A 22,770-nucleotide genomic window follows, 5' to 3' on the forward strand; every position below is an offset into this window, starting at 1 on the left:
TTGAAAAGCTACTATCTACTATCTCAATAGGACATAGGAGAAAGGGAGGCAAACTAACACTGGAGGATGAACAAAGCAGGAGTCAAGGTGCACCTTTAAGACCAAGTTTTATTGAGAACATAAGCTTTCGTGTGCTCTCTAAAAAAAGCTTACATTCTCAATAAAACTTGGTTGGTCTTAAAGGTGCCACTTGACTCCTGCTTTGTTCAACTGCTTCAGACCAACATGGCTGTCCTCTTGGATCTAACACTGGAAGATGCTCTGATGAAAGACTTTATGTTTATATTTGTTTTAAAACAGCGTTAAAGCAGAGGCAATTTATACAGCTATGCCCAATATACACAGAAATAATGTTTGCTTCCCACATGCTAGAGCTCAAGGTCATACAACAAATTTCACTGATAATAGGCTATGGACCATAAAAATGAGGATTTTTAGGCAATGCAGGAGCACAGTTCTATCTACCACAGTAACTTTTCATAAGCAGACCAAGGTAGCAGGGACAAATGGAACCACTAATCTTTCTCATGGCCTGTAGAGGCTCTCCCTATAGCAGGGGTTCCCAACCCCTGGGCCATGGACCGGTACCGGTCCGTGGTCTGTTAGCAACCGGGCCATGTGTTGTAGAATTATTTCATTATATATTGCAGTGTAATAAATAATAATAATAATAATATGTTGGATTTATATCCTGCCCTCCACTCTGAATCTCAGAGTGACTCACAATCTCCTCTATCCTCCTCCTCCACAACAGACACCCTCTGAGGTGGGTGGGGTTCAGAAGCAGCCCTTTCCCTCTCCCAGAAGCAGCCCTTTCAAGGATAGCTCTGCAAGAGCTATGGCTGACCATGGCCATTCCAGCAGGTGCAAGTGGAGGAGTGGGGAATCAAACCCAGTTCTCCCAGATAAGAGTCTGCACACTTAACCACCATACCAAAATAAAGTGCACAATTGTATCATCCCAAAACCTCCCCCCCCAACCCCCACCAGTCCTTGGAAAAATTGTCTTCCACAAAACCGATCCCTGGTGCCAAAAAGGTTGGGGACCCTGCCCTATAGCATTCAACTATTCTTGGGAGACTGAAACTAGACAGACTTTTGGTTAGAACCAGCAAACTAATTCATTCTTGTTTAAATATTAATATTAGACCTCCAAATTTTCAAAGTACTCTCAGTGCATCTGTTTCAGAAATCATTTCCTACAGAACATTACTCCATGTTCTTGCTAATTTACCATGCAGAATACATGGAAGCACTCTGTGTATCTGACCTCAGATATATCTCTAAGATATAGGTTTTCACCCAACTTCCTATCTTCTTCATTCAGCTATACCTTTAGACTCAACCCAACAGCAGCTTATTCTCAAAAATGTGCTGCAATACCTCACTTAAAAAAAGGTCCCCTGTGCAAGCACCAGTCATTTCCGACTCTGGGGTGACATGCATCACAACGTTTTCACAGCAGACTTTTTATGAGGTGGTTTGCCATTGCCTTCCCCAGTCATCTACATTGTACTACCAGTAAGCTGGGTACTCATTTTACTGACCTCGGAAGGATGGAAGGCTGAGTCAACCTTGAGCCGGCTACCTGAACCCAGCTTCTGCCGGGTTCACTATACCTCACTAGCACCATATTATTACAATATAGTAAAATATGTGCTTGATCACAACAAACAGGAGTTGATGCACACTAAGGTAGCCTGACCATAAAAAGAGCTACAGCCACAAAGAAGTCTCAAGCCCAGTTCAGCCTAACAAATGTTTAAGACATGTTGCATCCTCATTTCATTCCACTATTCACATAAAATTAAGAAGACGTGACTGTTGTCTAACAGTGCAATGCTATGCAGAGTTATCCTGGTTTAAGACCAGTAGATTTAAACAGAAGCAATGCTGCAGGGGATTGTGCTGTGTAGCAAGCCACCCTACTGAAGGGTTTTTTTAAATGCAATGCACACAATCTGTAAACAGACCTATACAACAAGATAACTCCAAATTCCTATTTACAAGTGTCTGTGTTAGAAGAGCTTCCCAAAAACCTTCCTGATTCTTTTTGTACTGTTTAAGGATCCTAGACCTAAATGTCACTATGCAGAAATGTCATTGAGTTTTTAAGAGAGCTTTCCAACCAGGGTGAATTTGATTTAAATTAAATCACAATTTAAATCACTAGTACAATTCAATTGAAATCACAGTTTTCTGCAAAAAGGTTCGTTCTCACTACTTGCTAAAGCCTTAATATTTACAAACCAGATGAAGGTTTCATTTTAATTTTTCAAGTTAATTGTACAGTTATATCACAAAATTAATGAACAGTTATTTGCACGGAAAACAAATAATTATGAAGTAATTACAAGGTATATTCTTTCCAGTTAATAGGTGATTATTCATGTTTGGAGAACTTTTCTGCTGAACTGTACTAGAAGGAGAAAAAATAATCACTAACAAAAATAACCATTTAAATTGATTTATTTAACTAAAGTAACAACATTGTACAGCAAATGAATTCTTGCATTTGCTTAAACATCCATGAAACTACACTCACAAAAATCTCGAGTGGGGATGGGCAAGAAATGAGAAAATGGAGGTTTGTGAAGGTTCATGGTTTGTGAGGTCTCATGAACAATGAACCACGAACCTTTGTGAATCTTTCCATTTAAAAAAACAGTTCATGATTTGTGAGGTTTGTAGAATGCCTCCCCTAAAAGCTAGAAACACCAAACTCACAGCAGACCTCCCCAGGATGCCCCTGTACCAAACCTCCACAAGTTGTGTGCAGATTGGATTGGGAATGGAGGATCCTGGGTCCAATGTGCAAAAGGACCCCCTTTAAATGACTTTTGCAAGATGTGCCACTGCTGTGCAACTTGCAAGTGAACTCAGATGGCATTTAAATGCCATCTGAGTTCACTAGCTGAGTTGCACTGCCACAGCAGTGTAATTTAGAGAAGCATTTAGAACAGGGGTCCCCAACCCCCAGTCCATGGACCAGTACTGGTCCGCAGCCTGTTAGCAACCAGGCCGTGAGTTGTATAATTATTTAATTATATATTACAATGTAAGAAGACAACAACATTGGATTTATATCCTGCCCTCCACGCCGAATCTCAGAGCGGCTCACAACCTCCTTTATCTTCCTCCCCCCCAACAGCCACCCTGTGAGATAGGTGAGGCTGAGAGACCTCTCACAGAAGCTGCCCTTTCAAAGACAGTTCTGTGAGAGCTATGGCTAATCCAAGGTCATTCCAGCACCTGCAACTGGAGAAGTGGGGAATCAAATCCAGTTTTCCCAGATAAGAGTCCACACACTTAACCACTACACCAAACTAATAGAAAAAGTGCACAACTGTATCATTCCAAAACCATCACGCCACACCACCCTCCCGGTCTGGGGAAAAATGGTCTTCCACAAAACTGGTCCCTGGTGCCAAAAAGGTTGGGGACCGCTAAAGACTGGTCTCTTTAAATGCTTTCTCCAAGTCCTACTGCCAGCATCATGTCTCTTGATACAAACCTCCGTTAGGTTCATGGGGGTTTTTGGCAGGGAAGCAAAATGACACAAAGTCAGTTCTCAAAGCACAAACCAGGCCTGGTTTGTCATGAATTTAGGTTGATGAGTTGGTTCATGCCACTCATACTCAAGACTTCTGGAGTATTCTGTTCAAAACGTTTCACTTTCATTTGTACTGCCTGCCTCTTCTTCCTCCTATTCAGTTTTATTCCACACCAAATAATCTAATCATTTATCTTCTTGAAACTTAGCACTTCAGAGGTAAGGAGCTGATCCTGTGTTCACAGATTTGCATTCATGTTATCTCTGCAGACACAAATTCACAGTTTTGAGCACTGTAGAACCAAACATCTGTGGTGTCTAACAGAAAAATGACCCAGAATAATCCCCCACAGTCCTCTGGGAGAGTATGACATGGGGGTCCTAATAAATGAATTAATGGACTTCATTTTTTAAAAAAATTAACTTTGCATGAATATCCAGTCACATACTGCATAATTAAAAACTAATGCTTATTTCATGATGAAAAACCTGTATCTTAAACAGAAAGCAATCTTTAGATTTTATTCAAAAGGCATTTTATCAAATAAAATCCAATTCAAATTTGAAAAATTCATTTTTTTTAAAAAAACATTGATTTTATCCACCCTGTTTCCAAGTATGCATGCTTAATCTACCATAAAATGCAAAGCTTAAAGGAGTAATTTCAGTAGAATTCATTTTCCAGCGTAGATGACTTATTAGAAAGCTGTGCCATCAAAACTTTTAATTACACTTCAGTTATATGTAAAAACCAAAACCAGCAAGTAATTCAGCTTCCTGTTCCTCTTTAAAAGGAGACATATGCAGGCATGCTCTATATGCATACAGGGTTTCCACAGATTAATACTCATTTAGAATCCCAGTTCGTGAGCAAGAAAAACCCCTAATTCGTCCAGCTACCCAGATTCACAGAGTTAGAATGAAAGTTTTCTGCATTCAAAGTCTTCAACCATGCTCTGCTTACAAGGAGAGGAAGCACACAAGCAAAGCTTGTGGCAATTGTGAATATTAACAATGTTCAAATCAGATTCCCCAGTACTTTTGTCAAAATGGAAGAAAAATAAGATTCAGGGGAGGTTTTTTTTTTTTTCAGTGGGGGGAGATGGTAAAAAGCTGCCAGTGCATCTCCAAATGCTACATCTATTTATTTATTTAGTACATTTATAGTCCGCCCTTTCCCATGAGGGCTCAGGGCAGATTCCAACAAGCTAAAACAGTGAAATCAGCAATAAAACATCAGAATAGTTAAAACAATTAAGCCAATAAATTAAAATTATTTGAGACAGCATGGATGGTTTGAGCACATGGGGTGTAATTATCATGAGCAGCCTTAAGTTGCCCTAAGACGTCAACAGTACTGGCCCCAGTTGAAGCGTCAGTCATTGCTGGGAGGCCAGTTAGATGGTATAATAGGATGAGGATGTCCACTTGCCTCAACCATAGACCTGAGAGAACAGCTCCGTTTTGCAGGCCCCCAGGAATGGTAACAAATCCGGAAGGGCCCGAATCTCTATAGGGAGTTGATTCCACCAGGTTGGGGCCAGGGCCAAAAAAGCCCTGGCCCTGGTTAAGGCAAGCCGGATGGTCAGAAGATGTTGGCTGGCCAATCGTAATGGCCTTCAGGGCTCCTATATAGCTCTAAAGGTGGTTTTCTAAGTCATTTTCAACAGCTAAGGGGAAAACAATTTCACTGATTCTCCCCCTCTTGTTTAAAACCCATTCTTGGAAATCACGTTCATGAAGTACAAAGGACCCTCAGAACAGCACAGCAGTAAAGTAGTGGTCTGCAGTGGGAGACACAAGTTATGAAAATTGCTGCTTTTATCTACTTGCAAAAAACAACTTCTTAAGAGCATAAATATCTACTAAATAATCCGAAGGAAAAGTATACTCCTTAGAATTTTTACAGACATGTTAGAATATGCAGTTTGTCAGCAAACTTATGTTCAAGAGACAATTAATTTTAAAGGAGGCTATGAGTTAATGCTGCACAAATTACAATTGTGATAACAATTCAATAACTGCCTTTCACATAAAAGTCATGAGGTCTCAAACCAAGTAACATCATTTTCTTCACTTCTGCACTGATTTAAAGTATTATTTATAATGCAGATGCAGGCTTTAAAAGCCAAATTGAGTATTAAAAGCCAAGCACTTGAATATTTCCCCTGTATTCCTGTTAGATGCTGTGTAAACATTCAAGGGTGTTCTTAAACTCAAGGGAAAGCTGTCAATAAAATAATATTGACCAACAGGAAGACAGAGTAAGTCTCATAGTGAGAATAAAAGCATATCAACACACAAAGTTTGAATCCAGTGGAATCTTTAAGACCATACATGAAAGCTTACACCCAGTGTTAAACTTTGTTGATCTTAAAGGTGGCAATGGACTCAGATTTTCTATTGCTTCAGACCAACATGGCTACCCACCTGAATCTATATAAACACAAGCATACATAACGCTACAACTGGGGAGAAGGACCAATAACAATTACTGGGGGTACACTAAACCAAACAAAAAGCCTTCATATACTAGTGGAAGATAACAGCTTTCCAAAAGGGAAAATTCATATTTACATTGCTGTCACAAAAGCAGCTCTAGATGGTGCTTTCCAAGCTTATAAAAGCCAGAACTATTACACTTTTACATGAATGGGGAGGGGAAGAGAAACTAAAGCACTTACCATATTATCATGTGGCTTTTTTTCAATTTAGTAAGGTGATTCCCCTAACTGCAGAAACCCATTTCAAGTTATTTATTACTAGTGATGGGCTTTAAGCTCTGGTTACCAACTGAAAATTCAGAATACGCACACGAGCAATACTGCCTCCAGTTCAACAGTCAGAATCCATAGATAAAGACTAACACACAAGGTAGCGATCTATCCTATGAAGCCTTCCATACGATTTATAAAGAAGGGACACCTTTGGGGCAGAGAAACACAAGATGAAGCAGGAACAAATAATTTCTTGCTTCATCTTGTGTTTCTCTGCCCCTCAAACCATCCCTTTTCTTGCTCATAGAGAAGTATTTGTTTAGGCAAGATCCCAAGCCAGGCATATCAAAGCCTTCCCTTAATCTGAGCTATAGAATCATTACTGTCTGTACCATTTCTGATTTTAAACAGCAGTCTGCCAGAGATTAAGTACACACATGTCTATGCCTCACCATGATTGCCATACTGAGACACTGTGCTACAAGGAGGTCCATTAACATTCCAGGCAATTTTTAGTGAAAGCAGTTCACATATTCAGCTGTAAGTCACTGAATGGCAAATAGCTATGAATGAACACGCAGGTACAAATCAGGCCAGAGGATGGCTAAGTATTTTGGGTTGTAACTAGTGACTACCTTCTGCTGGTGAAAAGCTCCACCATCAGTCAAGTGGACAAATCTAAAAGACCAGGCATTAATGATGAACAACTTTGCAAGTTTTCAAATGTCTTGATTGTCTCTAATCCAACAGACACCCAGATAAATTCCAGGAAGAGGAAGCAAATGCCTATTTCCTTGGATTTTTCCCCTCACAACCAATCATAATCTCATTAGGGTTAGTTTAAGTGTTTTCCCACCAGCCAGCAACTAGCTACAATATAATGCCAAACGAGTCTGGTATATTATTTTTGTTAGTATCAAACAGGCAACAGGACATGAATTCAAGTCAAATACATTTCAGTAATATTTGCCCTAACCTGGATGGCCCAAGCTAGCCCAAAATTGTCAGATCTTGGAAGGTAAGCAGGGCAGGCCCTGGTTAGTATTTGGATGTTGTTGTTCAGTCACACAGTCGAGTCCGACTCTTTGCAACCCCATGAACAAAGTCACGCCAGGCCCTCCTGTCTTCCACCATCCTCCAAAGTCTGCTCAAATTCGTGTTTGTTACAACAGTAACACTGTCCAGCCATCTCATCTTTTGCCATCCCCTTCTTCTTTTGCCTTCTGTCTTTCCTAACATCAGGATCTTCTCCAGGGAGTGCTCCCTTCTCATTTGGTGGCCAAAGTATTTCAGCTTCAGCTTCAGGGAACAGTCTGGGTTGATTTCCCTTAGGACTGACTGATTTGATCTTCTTGCAGTCCAAGGGTCTCTCAAGATTCTTCTCCAGCACCACATCTCAAAAGCATCTATCCTTCTGCACTCGGTCTTCCTTATGGTCCAGCTCTCACAGCCATACATTACTACTGGGAATACCATTGCTTTTTCTATACGGACTTCTGTTGGCAGGGTGATGTCTCTACTTTTATTATATTGCCCAGGTTCGCCATAATTTCATGGCTACAGTCACCATCTGCAGTGATCTTGGATCCCAGAAATGTGAAGTCTGTCACTACTTCCATGTCTTCCCTTTCTATATGCCAAGGTGTGATGGGGGCAGATGCCATGATCTTAGTTTTTTTTGATGTTGAGTTTCAAGCCTACTTTTGTGCTCTCCTCTTTCACCCTCAACAAGAGGTTCTTTAGGTCCTCCTCACTTTCTGCCATTATAGTGTCATCTGCATATCTGAGGTTGTTGATGTTTTTCCCGGCAATCTTAATTCCGGCTTGTGCTTCATCCAGGCCAGCATTCCACATGATGTACTCTGCATATAAATGAAATAAGCAGGGTGACAATATACATCCTTGTCGAACTCCTTTTTCCTATTCTAAACCAATCAATTGTTCCATATCCCATTCTGACAGTTGCTTCTTGACCCTTATACAGGTTTCTCAGGAGACATGTGAGGTGGTCTGGTACTCCCATCTCTTTAAGGACTTGCCACAGTTTGTTGTGATCCACACAATCAAAGGCTTTAGCGTAGTCAATGAAACAGAAATAGACGTTTTTCTGATACTCCCGTGCTTTCTCCATAATCCATCGAACGTTGGGAATTTGATCTCTAGTTCCTCTACCTCTCCAAAACCCAGCCTGAACTTCTGGTAGTTCCCGATCTACATACTGCTGAAGTCTAGCTTGTAGGATCTTTAACAAGACCTTTCTGGCATGTGAAATGAGTGCAATGGTGCGACAGTTTGAACATTCCTTGGCATTACCCTTCTCTGGGCATTACTTTGCCCAAAGATTAATAAAAGACCACTAAGGAAGTCTATGATTGCTACACAGAAGCAGGCAATGGCAAATGATCTCTGAATGCCTCTTGCCTTGAAAACTCTAAGGGGTTGCATAAATCAGCTGTGACTTGATGACACTATACACATTCTCTCAGCCAGCAAACAGATATGAAAAGTGAATGACAACACTAGCTATGTACGTATTACTGATTTAAGAACTGGTTAATGCTTTCTGCTCGCTACATGGCCTTCGCATAGTAGCTGCAATATTATGCACATCAGCTTTAACACCAACACTTTTTGCAACAAACAGTTCCAATCTAACAAAACTTAAAAGACTTGGCAGATACTTATATTCTCATTCACTGTCAACTATGCAACATCTAACACAGCTCATCTATCAAAGTGAAAATATGAAACATCAAATCAGATGGAACTGAGGTACACACAATAAGATGTCCCTTTGCTAAAAGCAGACACTAAAGTTCAGATGCATGTCTAGGGAAGGAGAGGGAGTTAAACCTTTCTGTGCACTTTTTCTATTCAGGAAATGAAAGGAGGCGCTCAATCAGCTCAACTAATGGAGACGGGAATTCTGAAGCTGTCATGCCTCTTGACTACACAGCAGATGCTAAGATGCCTTCATACTCACAGAGAGAAACACACATGATATATTGATACCCATTTGCTCTGCATCCTGCAGAGAACAATTAGCAGCTGTGAGGAGAGTGTACTTAAACAACATACAAACATCCTTTCACACCCATGACCATGTCCAGGGGCCTCCAGCGGCTGCTTTTAGTACTTATGTTATATATCACAAGTTAGCCTATAAAACATCAATTATACCTGTAAAAATGGATAAGCACTATCATTCTAACAACATATTTTGAGATTTCACCAAAATAATGTGTTGGAAGAATACAAAAAATTTAAATATAGACTGACCATATGAAGCCTGCCATCTATTTTCACTTCTGCTCTATAGTCAACGCAGTCTCCCAAAACATGTCTGTTAAGAAAAATAAAGCCTCATCCTACAACACCGATAATTTATGTATTTAGCCAAACGTACAGATTAGTTCAAAAATTTCTCAGCTCAGTTTTTGCTTACAAACTGGCATTTGTATATCCCATCTTTAAGCATTTCAGAATATGCGAGGATATAATTACTACATGTCACATAACTGAAAATGCAAATAGCAGTGATCAGTTATTTCTTATGTGCTATCTCTCTTCATCCAAACATTTGGCATATTTACTTCAATTTGAAGCCAACACCATTCAGATGCTATTTTTCACCAGTTTATTGCACATAATTATACGTGCACCTACAATGAAATATCAGCACTAGGGGAGGAGGAGGAAGAGACAAAGATGACATTTTGTATCACAGGGAGTAGTTTCCATGGGACAGGAATGCCATATTTCAGAACATTTTGTTCGAGTCTACCATGCACCTGTGTTCAGCAAACTCAGTCTCAAGATATCTAAATTATTATACAGGTTAGCTATTCTCTGGATTTGTTAGGAGTATTACATACACTGAGATGAATCCTAGTCCACCACACTACTCTGAGCAAAAGCTGAAGCCTTCTTCCAACTTCAGTGAAACTTCTTCCAATGGAAGAACCAATTAAGTATGAAGGTAGCTTTTTTTGACTGGAGAAAGGGTTGATCTATACCAGGGGTGTCAAAAGTTCAGCCCATAGGCCAGAACTGGCCCTCCAAGGACTTTAATCAGGCCCACTGGCCTCTTTTCTCTCCGCTCTTTCCCCTTTCCTCACTCTTTGAAACTCCAAGGCTGACAAAATTCCCTGCTCTTTCTGCCTTGTCTTTGCCAGCTACATCAGGAAGTAAAGTTTCAAAGGAAAACTGGAATGGATTTTCCATTAAGGTCTCAATGCCCGGACAGTTAGGGCCCAGAGACCTTAATGGAAAATCCATTCCACGTTTTCCTTGCAACTTTATCTGTGCTGCAATGTGTTTAAATAGAGTGGAGGAGATCAGTTTCACTTTTCAGCATTCCTAAAACCAGATGAAGCTCATGCTCCCTGGAGTTGTGTCCTTGCAAATAAAGGGTTGATGCTTTGAACCAGCTTGTCTCTACTCAATGGACCTGACCTAGTGAGTACTCTAACCTGGGAACTCACAGCCAAAAGGCGATATTACACTCGAGAGCCACTGCCAATCTGAATAAACCCCTCTGGTGAAGAGGAGAGAAGCTTGCAATTCCATTTCATTGTTTTCCCAGGCTCAGAACATTTTATATTTTCAGTTTCTGCTGTGATCCTTGTGCTTTTTTTTTGATGTTTTATTTTAAAAATTGCATTGCCAAATCCTACTATTGCCCCCCTTTCCATTTTAAACAAAATATTGCAGGAGTTTTAAGCATGTTTGTACTTTAAGTTAAAACAGTATCTTTGTGTATCTCTGCTATCTCACATTATATTTTATGACACACATGGCCTGACCCAACGAAATCATGTTTGTGTCAGATTTATCCCTCCTAATAAATGAGTTCAACACATCTGCTCTATTCCATTATCCCAGTGATTACATATAAGGACAGATATGCTCAATTCATAAGTGATGTTAGTAGACAAATCTGACAGGTAGGTTGAACAGACATCCAACCCCACAGACAAGGTGATTAATAGATGATAGCCTAACTTACATTTGAAACACCTTTCTATGAAGCCTGCAAATATCTAGTACCTAGAAAACAAGTGTCAATCTGGAAGGATATACATATTAAAGGCTAATTTTTGTCTCCAAACTGTTAACATTGTAAACACTGCTACAGTGTTCTAACTCACTCATCAACATTTTTATTCAGGGCCACAATCAATCTAAGTTAACATTGCTAATACTGCCCCTTATACCAGAAAGTTACATGGAACACATATTGACTCTTTCCTCTTAATTAAATATGGAAGAGCATCACACACGAGCACAAGAATGATTATGCCAGAGACACCCTATAAGGTTTTTAATAACTGCTGTTGATGTAACTAATTTGAATTTTGAAAAAAAAAGGTTATATATATTTTTAAATCCCTAAATGTTCAAAGACAGTTACTGACATCTTAATGAAGAACCAGTTAATGAAAACTGTACAATAAAATGGTTCTATAGGTCCACTCACTTGGGGATCAATGCCCCCTCCTATCCTATATTCCAGCAATAATTTTATATGTCCCCGCAAGAGGAACCCAAAGTGGCTTACACTGTTCTCTCTTCCATTGTAAACTCACAACAACACTATGAAGTTATACCAAGAATGCGTCACTGGCTCAAAGTCACCCACAAAGTTGTGTCCATGGCAAAATAGGTATCTGAATCTGGGTCTCTCAGATCCTAGTCCAACACCCCTCCATTTAAGTTCTCTTGTGAACTGCAGAGAACTAAGAGAAGGGAAGCTTGTTCAATCTGCCCTCACCATTAGTAAATATCCAAGAACTGGTATCTAGGTATTTAACAGTGAGTATTGGAAGGAAGACACCAATACACTAGTGAAGTGCATTTCGTTCTATAGAGTTTTCCAGTACTCAAGAGGCTGTAGGATTTCTCATTTTATTTAGTGCAATTTTATCCTGACCTTCCTCAAAGCAGCTCAGGGCAGTGTCTTGTGCTACTCTATGTATCTTCAAACAACCCTATGAGGTAGACAGAGGCTGAGCGACATGCTCCAGGTCACGAACAAGGTTAATGGTATAGTGAGGATTCAAACCTGCACCAGATACTGTTCCAACACTGTAACCACTACACTTGCTTTCTTATATCATGCCCAAGGCTACCTGTTAGTAATAACTCTTGACGGGGTGCCACTGCTACCAGCCCCTAAGGTCAAGAGCTTGGGAGTGCTCCTGGAGTCTTCTCTGACAATGGAGGCCCAAGTAGCAACTACCAAATCTGCCTTTTTTCACCTTCGGCAGCTGGCCCCTTTTCTGGAGCACAATAACTTAGCAATGGTGATCCATGCTACGGTCACCTTGAGAACAGATCACTGTAATGCCCTCTACATGGGGCTATCCTTGACTCCGACTCAGAAACTACAGCTAGTGCAGAACACTGCAGCACAGCTGTTAACGGGGCTCCCTTGATGGGAGCACATTCAGCCAGTGTTGAAAGAGTTGCACTGGTTACCTATTGTGTTCCAAGTCTGCTTCAAGGTGTTGGTATTGACCTTTAAAGCCCTATATGGTCAGGGGCCTGCTTATTTATGGGACCGCCTTTCTCCGTATGCTCCCCAGAGAGCACTGCGTTCAGGGACACAAAATCTACTGTCCATCCCCGGACCAAGGGAGGCCAGACTGTGTTCTACACAGGTGAGGGCCTTCTCAGCGGCAGCAGCAGAAATGTGGAGGGCCCTTATGGCCTCTGGGACCTTTCTCAATTCCGCAGGGCCTGTAAAACCGAATTATTTCGACAGATCTTTAACACCTAACTGGGGAAGAACTGCCATCCTACACTGCTGAGGAACTACAATCATTATAAGATCACTGTCAGAGAAAAGTAAGATCCTGCCTATTTTTTAAGTAAACAGCACCACAAATGTTTTAAACTGTATTTTACTGTATTTTAAACTTCAATTGTATTGTTTGAATTTGCTTGTTAGGCCACCCTGAGTCCACTTGTGGAGAGGGTGGGATAAAAGTTGAAAGTAATAAATAAATGAGTAGCTATTTGAACCTGGTCATTCTATACACAAACTTTACTCCCCACTACACTAGACTGTTCATGTACTTAAGAATCAGGAACATGTGCCGAATGAACTGAAAGAATCTCAAAGGCTAGAATAAATGAAAAGTATAAATCCCCAAATGTAGCTGTTTAGAAGGTAAATAGGGCAAATAAAGAATTCTGAAATGTGTAATTGGACAGGACTTTTACAGAAGAGACAAGACAGTTATTTGTTTCTGTGCCAGGGCTTCACTGTATTGTCTTGGTCATTCACATTTAAGGAATATTAAATTTATATTAGAATACATGCAAACACCATCAGCTAGAACACACACAAGAATGAAGCAACCATCTTAAGAGAAAGGTTTATGGCCTCTTCAGCTTAAGCAACAGATGTACTTGACAGGTCAGGTGTGCATTTAATACAATCCACTGCTTATAAATACTTCTAAAGACATGCACCACTTCATTCATCTGTCTGTACAACAGTGGAACCGGCAGAGGGGAACAAAACCTGACTCACAAAATCACCACAGGTACTATTTGTTATACCAGGGGTGGCCAAAGTGTGGCTCTTTCACACACATTGTGTGGCTCCTGAAGTCCTTCACTGACCTGTCAGCTGGCTTGGAGAATACATTTAAAGTTAAATTTACTTTCTTTCCACCTACCCCCCATTTGCTTTCTTCCCACCTTTTTTTCAATATTTCCTTTCTTCCTTGTAGCTCTCAGACATCTGACATTCATGTCTTGCGACTCTCAAACATCTGATGTTTATTCTATGTTGCCCTTACCAGGGCCAGCCCTAGGGCACATGGCGCCCAGGCAGCCTTGCTGCCTGCCGTCCCCCTACTGTGCCTCTCCTCTCCCTTTGAGGCACCTTCCCTCCCTCCCAATTTTAATGCCCAAGGAAAGTGCGGTGAAGTGCTGCACTCTTGGGGCTTTTTCAAGGCTGCCCCCCCGCCAATCAGCTGATTGGTGGGTAAAGCAGCACGGAGAGCGGCAACTCCTATGCCGGCCTCCCGCGCGCTCACCAGTATCAACACTGGGGCAGCGGTGGTGGGAAGGACGAGGCGCCACTGAAAAAGGTGCTGCTGCCTCCTCCCCCACTTCCTTCCCACGCGATCCAGGAAGGAAGTGGGAAGGAGGCAGCAGCAGCTTTTTCAGTGGCTCATCCTTCCCGCCACCACCCCAGCGCTGATCCTGGTAAGCGTGTGGAAGGCCGGCATAGGAACTGCCATCATCCACACTACTTTACCCGCTGATCGGTGGGAGGGCAGCCTTGAAAGAGCCCCAGGAGCACGGTACTTCACTACGCCTCACCCGGGCATTAGAATGGGGAGGAAAGGAGGAAGAAGCAAATAGGAATTTGCCTAGGGGACGGGAGCCAATTTTCATGCCCCTGTCCTGCCGGCGCCCTAGGCAAATGCTTAGTTTGCCTAGTGGGCGAGCCGGCCCTGGCCCTTACATTTACCAAGTCTGACCATCCTTGTGTTATACTGTAACTGTAGTACCAGGTCCATTGGTGTGAACAGTCTCAGAGAGAAGCAGACAATACACAAATGTAGGAGGGGAAGAGAAGAGGCATCAGGTCAACACAACAGGACAAATTAGGGTTAGTGTGAACAGAAGAATCCATTGCTATAAATCGGCTGGAAATAGATGAAGGATGGAAGATATCTGTATAATTGAAAAATTCTTCATAAACAAATGTTGTGTTGCAATGATACTCAAGTGTCTTGGAAGCCACATGTGGTTCTTTGACATGCCACCTGTAGCTCTTTTGAGCACTGTTCTCTAAAGCATCACCTGCCCCATGTTTCAGGAAAGTGCAGAGGTTTAGACAAGTGAAGCAATGTCAATATTCCACTCAGATATATTCGCTTGGATTTATGGTGTCAGGAAAAGTCATTAAGCCACACTCAAACTACTTTCATGAAATGCAGCCGTTCAGGGAGTTCCAAAACTTAATGATCACTTTATCTGTATTCCAGTATATGTAGTGTCATAACAGGGTTACATTATGTTACAGGTCACTCCCTCTTCTCTCAATTCATGGGTAGACTTGGTACCAGTGTTTTCCATTATGTTGCAACAAGCCAACTTGAAATGTACCTCAGCATATACACTCACAGAAATTACGTACTATTCCCAAGTAATGAGAAAGGAAACGAAAAGTAGTATTGCAGAAAGATCCATGGATGAAGAAACAGGTAAAGGACATCAGATGGGCAAATATGCAAATGATGATGAGAGAAAACGCAGAAGGAGAGAAGAGGCATCAATTCAATACAACAGGGCAAGTTAAGGTTTCTGTAGAGATGGGGATCCATCACTATAAACTGGCTGAAAACAGACAAAAATGGAAGATATATTTATAATTAAAATTTTCTTGGACAGCCTCTCAAAACAGATAAGTCATTGGTGGTGAGGCCCATATCTGGTGGGGCTTGTGGTTGGCAGGTGGTTTTCATCTTTAAGCTGCAAGCCTTCATGAAGCATAGGCTGATAGTAACTAAAAATGGTTGATAGTAACTGAAAATGTGACTGTCGGAAAGCCTTAGAATAAGTACTACTGCTACAGCGTGCACAAAATTGATTAAAAAGTGACCCAAGTGCTTTTCTGTGCAAATACAGATCTAAAATTATTTACTTCATTTCTAACCCCTGCCTTTTTATTTGAGCTTTACACCCCCAGTTTCATGCAGCAGTTTCTATCACAAGTACAAATAGATGTTGGTGGGCTGATGTAAGAGAATGGTTTTCTAGAAACTGATATTCTGCTTTACTACCAAGATCTAACTAATATTTGAGCATCTACCTGACCATCTGACCATACTTAGAATCCAAAAGACATTTCTCTCTAACAAGAGATCAGATGAAAGCTGAATTTGTCATTCACTTACTCACTTGATAAGTGACAAATGCAACAGGACACACAGTTAATGACAAGCTGCACATAATTCATCTCACTGTGAAGAACTATGGGTCTTTTTATGGCCAAAAGTGCAAAGGAGAACACATGAGCAGTCATTAAAACAATCAGTTATCTCTAGCTACAAACACTATTCTAGGTGTATTCATACAAGATGCTGTTCATGATGAGCATGAACTCAGTGTGTCATACTCGCATACTCCCCTCCCTCCTCACCTCAGGGACAAAAAGGCTTCCCAAACCTGAAAATCTTACAATTTCCAACTGCTGTAACATCCTGGTTTAGAAATTTACTTTGTGTTAAAGGGAGGGGGACTCCAATGTGTCCAAGTACCCCTGCATTTGGGCATCCCTGGAGTTTGATTCAAGGCTTCTAAAATCATTTATGAGGAGATGAGGGAAGGCAGCAAGCAAACATGGTAAACTGCATTTGTTTGTATCACAAGCGAAAGTTAGAATACAGCTTTCAGCAGCAGTAGCAGTAAGAGATGGAAAGAAAAGGCAAGCAGCATAGGGCAATATAAAAAATTAGAAGGAAAAAAGAGCCTTAAGAAGCGCCCTTTCCAAAATGTATTCAATGCAGACCTAGCAACTCTGGAAGTTTTTGCCACTTTTTTCACAAATGCTGCCAACTTATAACTGCACCTAGAGTTCTTGTCATTTCTGAAAGTATACTTCATAATATCCTGGAGGATCAGGCCAGGTACATTAAATATAACCACCTATCAAATACATGCAATAAATTCTGTACTACTTCAAGAGAGTAATTCAGGATAGGGTTACCCAAATACATCCAGAGGAAAAGATATCCCTAAGTATGCAATTACAATCCAGACAGCCTCTTTGTACCTGTCATTTACACTATCTTCTCTACAGCAGGAGAGCACATGTTACAGTTCAGGACAATGCAAGCATAAGGAGAAAGAAGCTAGCTCACCTGTGCAGGACCTAAAGACCTTCAATGCTTTATAGGTCATGACCAACACCTTAAAATTATGAGCCATGACTAAAAAAAAAAAAAGAAGTGCAAAATCTCTGCAGTTTATCACCTTGCAGCACGAAAGATACTTTATTCTGCAACAGCAGAAACTGCTGAGCAGTTCTGGTAATCCCATGTTTAGGGTTAAATAGAAATGAAGTCTTGAGGTTACAAAGGCACAAATTTTGGTTTTCTGACAAGAACCTGAGTAGAGTGTGAGCTAGCTCACAGAGTTTTAGCCTCCAGATCACACATTTTTGTTTTAGCTCAGGATGACCCCAGAGCCCACTAATTTATGCAGTAGCTCACAACTTTAATGCCTGTAGCTCACAAAGTAGTTTTTGCTCACAAAACTCTGCAGCTTAGAGGAAACATTGATGGCTAGGTTTTACAAACACTACCACAATTTTTAAAGAGAGTTTAAATAAACATTTTTTTAGAAATCATTCTCTAATCCACAGGACCTGTCTATGCTATTACTTTGGTAGTGCCTAGATTCAGTTTCAAGTAGGACAACACCCAACTACAAACCACTGTGAAGTGATTACTGGTATTTATGAAGCATCAATTCAAGTGCTGATGATAGTGTACCCAACAGTTCTGAGAAACTGAACAGGCACAACTATTCCACTCATAGGGTGTAGTTTATGATTCTTAGTGCTAGGTGAGCCACTTACCCCAATAACTAATTTATGCTCTCACCCACTGCTATATTTGCAAATGATACTGACACAGTTCCAGATATACCAAGACTTTCAGTGGCAATTATCAGTTTTATATCATGTTTTCTCCTAGTTTCTATAATGCTGGATCAACAACTGCCAGAACTGAGTGAGCTTAGAAATACAGTAAGACACAGGCTTCAAGATGATAAAAGAAGATCTACTTCATCACAACCTAAAAAGAGCAGCATTGTTTTATATCGAATTAAAAGATTAACTGACTTATCAGAAGTCAATGTTCTGAATTGGAAATAAGGGAAAGATGCAACTTTGACATATAACTTGAACTATTCACCAAGTATGTCTATATAGGTTGGGCTAATCACAGAGACTAGCTTTCTGAAACTAGACATCAACTATTTTAATTTCTATCACTGAACAATACCTGGCTCCAACAAAAATAGGTATTAGTAAGTTGGCCAATATCCTCCTAGACTATATTCCACTACAGTCCTGTGCTAGAATCTACTACAGAGCCTTGAAGAAAGACACACCTAATATCCTTAATCTCTATGTAAGTAAAAGTTCTTTGAATTTCTTAAAGACTGCATTCATTTCAACTGGCATTAGTGCTTCTTCTTCCAGGAAAGCTCAATCGCAACGTACATTTTTTTGTACTATTTTCAGAGGTCATATTGGCAAATCCCAACCCTCCATCTACTTTGCACAGCTTCCAATTTGTTCTACTTAATTCAGCAATGCTACTCTGGAAACTACAAACATGGGACTTCGACATAATTTGAATGTATTGAGGAACAGCTGTTTGTGGACTGTGGCCTCTAGCAGAATACAGTAGCGACGAAAATGCGATGATTCCACATTCCTTTAGTACTGCCATCTTATGCCTGTAATACAAATGCAATTTGCAAAGTTTAGTTTACCATAATCTTTATATCCATTCTCAAAACCAGAAGAGAGTTTTGCCTAGAAATAAGCATTATCAAGCCCTAAAAACAGTCAGAATTGTGTTACCCGTGAAACTCAAAAACATGCCACTTGTTCTGAGTTTTATGCTTTGATGTTTGAAGACAGTGGCTCTGTGCTAACTAGCAGTCATCAGATTTCATGTAGCAAACTTCCCAGTCTTACATTCATTCACTCACCCCCTTCATAAGAACATTCATTTTACTCTGTTCTAAAGAGTAGCTAGAACGCAAATTCTGTGTGGTTGTTGTGGGGTTTTTTTTTGAGAAATTACTAATCAATAGCATAAAGGGGAAAAACCATTGCACATACTTCAGTCCATCAGTACTAGATATCTTCCATCATTTCTACTTCATACACATGAACTATGGGTAGCAGATTTCTGAAACCACTGCATTAACCCAAGTAACAAATCAGATCCCACAATATCCATTCCAAATGTTATCAATTCTTACTTAAGAGACTATTTCACAATTTTTTTGCTGAAACCTTTTTTTATCTTCAAACTAAAGTTTCTACTCACTATACACTGAGCCTTCAGAATAACAGAAATAGTTTGTATAAATAAATTTATCAATGTAATAAAAGTCATATAAGTTTATTCCTACAATATGCCTGCAGTTATTCCACATATTTCACACCCCAAGTTACTAAGAAGTATATACTTCGTGACTATCATAAGTCAATTTTCTACCGAACTATTTTAAGATCAACTGCCAATGCTTTTATAGAGCAAGGCCTTCACAGGTCAAATTACAATACTGGCCAAGAGTATTAAGCACAAGGTGTGTATTTCTAGTGGTTTGTGCATCCCTATGCTAAACATCTACATCATTTATGCTTCACAACATATGATCTACATCTCATTGCCAAAACCTTCCTTTACAGTTGTGTTCATATACCACTGAATACAACCTCACCAAACAAACTTCATGTTCCAAGGGAAAAAAAGTAATAACAATTATATCTTAATGTACGGTAAGTCATATGGCCTGGGAAAGGTGGTGAGGCTACAACAATTAGAGTTTGCTTAAGGCCACCTAATTCACTGCAGAAATGAGATTTCAACATGGGACTTCCCAGCTCATAGCCACTAAACTATGCCAGTTTTAAAATGACAAGCAACCCAACACTGAACATGTTAAGTATTCACCAGGATCAGTAGAAAAGCTTTGAAAATCATGTCAAATACCTTAACATACTGGAAATGGGAGTGAAGAAAGAACAGGAGAAATGACTATAGTTCAGATGCTCTTACAACAGGCCTAGGAAAAGTAACTACTTCAACTTCCTACCTTGTCTAAATGAAACAGGATCTTTTCCAAAATAGTCCTCTACATTAAGAGCAATGACATATTGATTAGCAACATCAAGTACCATTTAATTTCCAAGTATGTTGTATATACTTTTCAATTCCAGCAATGCCCAGCTCTTTACATCCATGCAGTAAAAGTACAAGCTGTCTGGAACACCCATATACCCTGTTACCAGTCTTCTAAACACCTGTTCATACAGGACAGATATACAGCTCTTTCTAGGGCTGGCAGAAGTCACCCACCCCATCCCCCACCCCTAGTTCTCCATGAACTCACAAGGCATACAATAACCAAGTTATACATACCCCCTTTGGCAGAGTTGAGTGTCATGCAAATCACTTTAGGAAGTACTTCCTGCAACGAATCGGGACAAGCCCAACACCATACCAACCATGCTGCTTTGAATAACCTTAACAGGCCATGCTGCATTTCAGAGAGGCTTCTGAAATTCGTGTTCATAAATTAACTACCCGCTTTGTTCCGTTCACACCATGATAAGGCCGGGGAGCAGAAAGAAGATGCAGCCAAATCAGTTTTATACTCGGTTGCTACCCTCCGACTGGAAGCAAAAACTGGCGTGCAGGTGGGAGGAGAAGCTCCTCGGAAGCCAGCTCCAAATTCCGAGCTACCACGTCCGCCACAGACACCTCACAGCAAGAAAGAGTTGACCCGCTGGCGTTTTCGCTCTCTGGCTCTCTGCCGGGCGGGGAGAGACCGAGGTGGCTGGGAATGATAATGCCGTGCAGCTGCGGCAATCTAATCCTGGCTACTTAACCCGGCAGCGCGAACCGGAGACGGAGAAGCACCTTAACCTAACGGGTATTCGGCGGCCCATTCTGGGAGGAAGCCGCGCGTCGGCTAACAGATAAAATGAAAGGCGGACGGGCATAAGGAAGCCGAGCAGTATCCCGCGCTCAACCGCGACGGCTCCTGAACCACCAGCCGAGACACTGGAGCGAGGTGGGCGGCCGAAGCTTAGGCGAGAGCGTCGCTCTCCGGTTGCCCTCAAGGTCACACTGTGCCGCTCTTCAAGGCAGCGGCGTGGGCTTCCCGGGAGAAAGGAGAGGGCGCAACGGCCTCACAGCGCCGCTAGCTCTTCTCTGCCCCCTCCCCAGCCGCCGCCTCCGCCTCCTCCAGAGCCTTCCGGCTGGCTAATCCCCAGCCCGCCTGGCCTGCGCTGCTCAGTTCGGTCCCACCACCTGCGCCGCCGGTAACGAGGCATCCAGTGCCATACGACGCCTCCGCTCCCTTCCCCGTCACGCTTCCTTCCACCCCCTCACCCGCCCCGGCTGCTTCTTACCGTAACCGCCGCCGCCAAGCCCCTCCGCACGCGGCCGCCGCCGCCGCCAGCACCCGCCCGCCACACAGGGTCCCCCCACCCCGCCCCACGGCGCGCGAGCCCAAGCCGCCGCCAAGCCCGCCTGCGAACGGGGAGGGGAGAGAGGAGGAGGCAGCGGCGGAAAGGAGGGGGGAGCCGGGCTGCCTGCCCCGCCCTCAGCAGTAGCTGGCCAGCACCTCGCACTGGTTAGTCAGCGGCGGGCGGGCGGGCGAGCGAGTGTGCAGACGTGTGGGCAAGTTCAGCTCCCTCACCAGGGCGTTGCGCCCTGGAAGGAGCCGGCTCCTTCGCTACCAGAGAGGCACAGGGCATAGCAGCACGACCCGTCCTCGGTTGCTGCACACCCCCTTCCCCCACAGGGGTCGGTGGGTCACTCACTGGCTTGCTTACTCGCCCTTCCCAACGCGACGACGGGTGCAGCAGCAACCACCACCGCGTCCCGACCCACCACTGTCCCAGTCACGTGATAGGGTCTCGCTGGGGTTGCAGGAAGAGGAGGGGGTCCGAAGGCTCCGCGTCTTCATGGGTGGGAGGGGGCGTTGGAGGGAAGAGATGGGGCGGAGCTTACTATTGGGACCAGTGCCCGAGGGGGCGGTTCCTCTCGGCTTCCCCGCCTCTTCGCTAGCCGCTTATTGGCAGTTACTGCCTGACGTAGTTTGTTTCCATGACGTATGTGGGTCGGGCTGAGGGGTTTGATGAGGCCCGGCGGGCTGCGGGTCGTTGACTTTGCCGCTAGCGGCTCCCTGAGGAGGGAGAGGGGGTGGTGGGGGAGCGCGCCCTGACCCTCCCCCACTTCAGACCAGCCTGCCTTCCCTGTGCCTCGACCCTCCTCCTACAAAAGGGTCGACGGGGGTGGCCGGCTGGTCGGCAGTTTGAGGTAGGGGGTGAGTCAGTATGAGAGTATAAAACAGTTGCCGTCACATTGGCAACAGCCAGAAATACGAGAGCCGAGCTGAGGCGGCAATTCACGTCCCCAACCGGCTGTAGGAGACTGCAGCGTGCCTGGACGATTGGTGCTCTGTCTGTTTCGTTCTGGACAGAGAGAAAGAGGCGCAGAGGCCGACTCACCACAAATGCTTCCTCGGGCCACCCAGAAAATCGGGTGTTTACAAGCTGCTTGCTGGGGAAAGGAAGAGAGCCCCCCCCCCTTTTGTCGTCAAGTCGCAGCTGATTTACGGTTATAGGGTTTTCCAGGCAAGTTCAGAGGTGGTTTCTTATTGTCTGCCTCTGCCTCCCAGCTCTGGTATTCCTTGGTGGTCTCCCACCCAAGT

At 42.6% G+C, this 22,770-nt stretch overlaps 1 protein-coding gene across 6 annotated transcripts in view; it reads right to left on the minus strand.

Annotated features, from left to right (window-relative positions):
- The window catches only part of ATP2B1 (ATPase plasma membrane Ca2+ transporting 1), a 115,971-nt gene extending 93,908 nt beyond the window's left edge, over window positions 1-22,063 (minus strand). For 3 of the 6 annotated variants that reach the window (XM_060245164.1, XM_060245168.1, XM_060245169.1), the window contains exon 1: window positions 21,878-22,063. The gene's annotated coding sequence lies outside the window, so the exon portion shown is untranslated. Of the gene's footprint in view, window positions 1-20,468; window positions 21,285-21,463; window positions 21,537-21,753 lie in introns of those variants that run through there. The other 3 variants (XM_060245167.1, XM_060245166.1, XM_060245165.1) reach the window with 3 other exon arrangements.
- Between the last annotated feature and the right edge of the window lie 707 nt (window positions 22,064-22,770).

This window comes from Heteronotia binoei, chromosome 8, assembly GCF_032191835.1.
Source record: "Heteronotia binoei isolate CCM8104 ecotype False Entrance Well chromosome 8, APGP_CSIRO_Hbin_v1, whole genome shotgun sequence".
Classification (NCBI taxonomy): domain Eukaryota; kingdom Metazoa; phylum Chordata; class Lepidosauria; order Squamata; family Gekkonidae; genus Heteronotia; species Heteronotia binoei.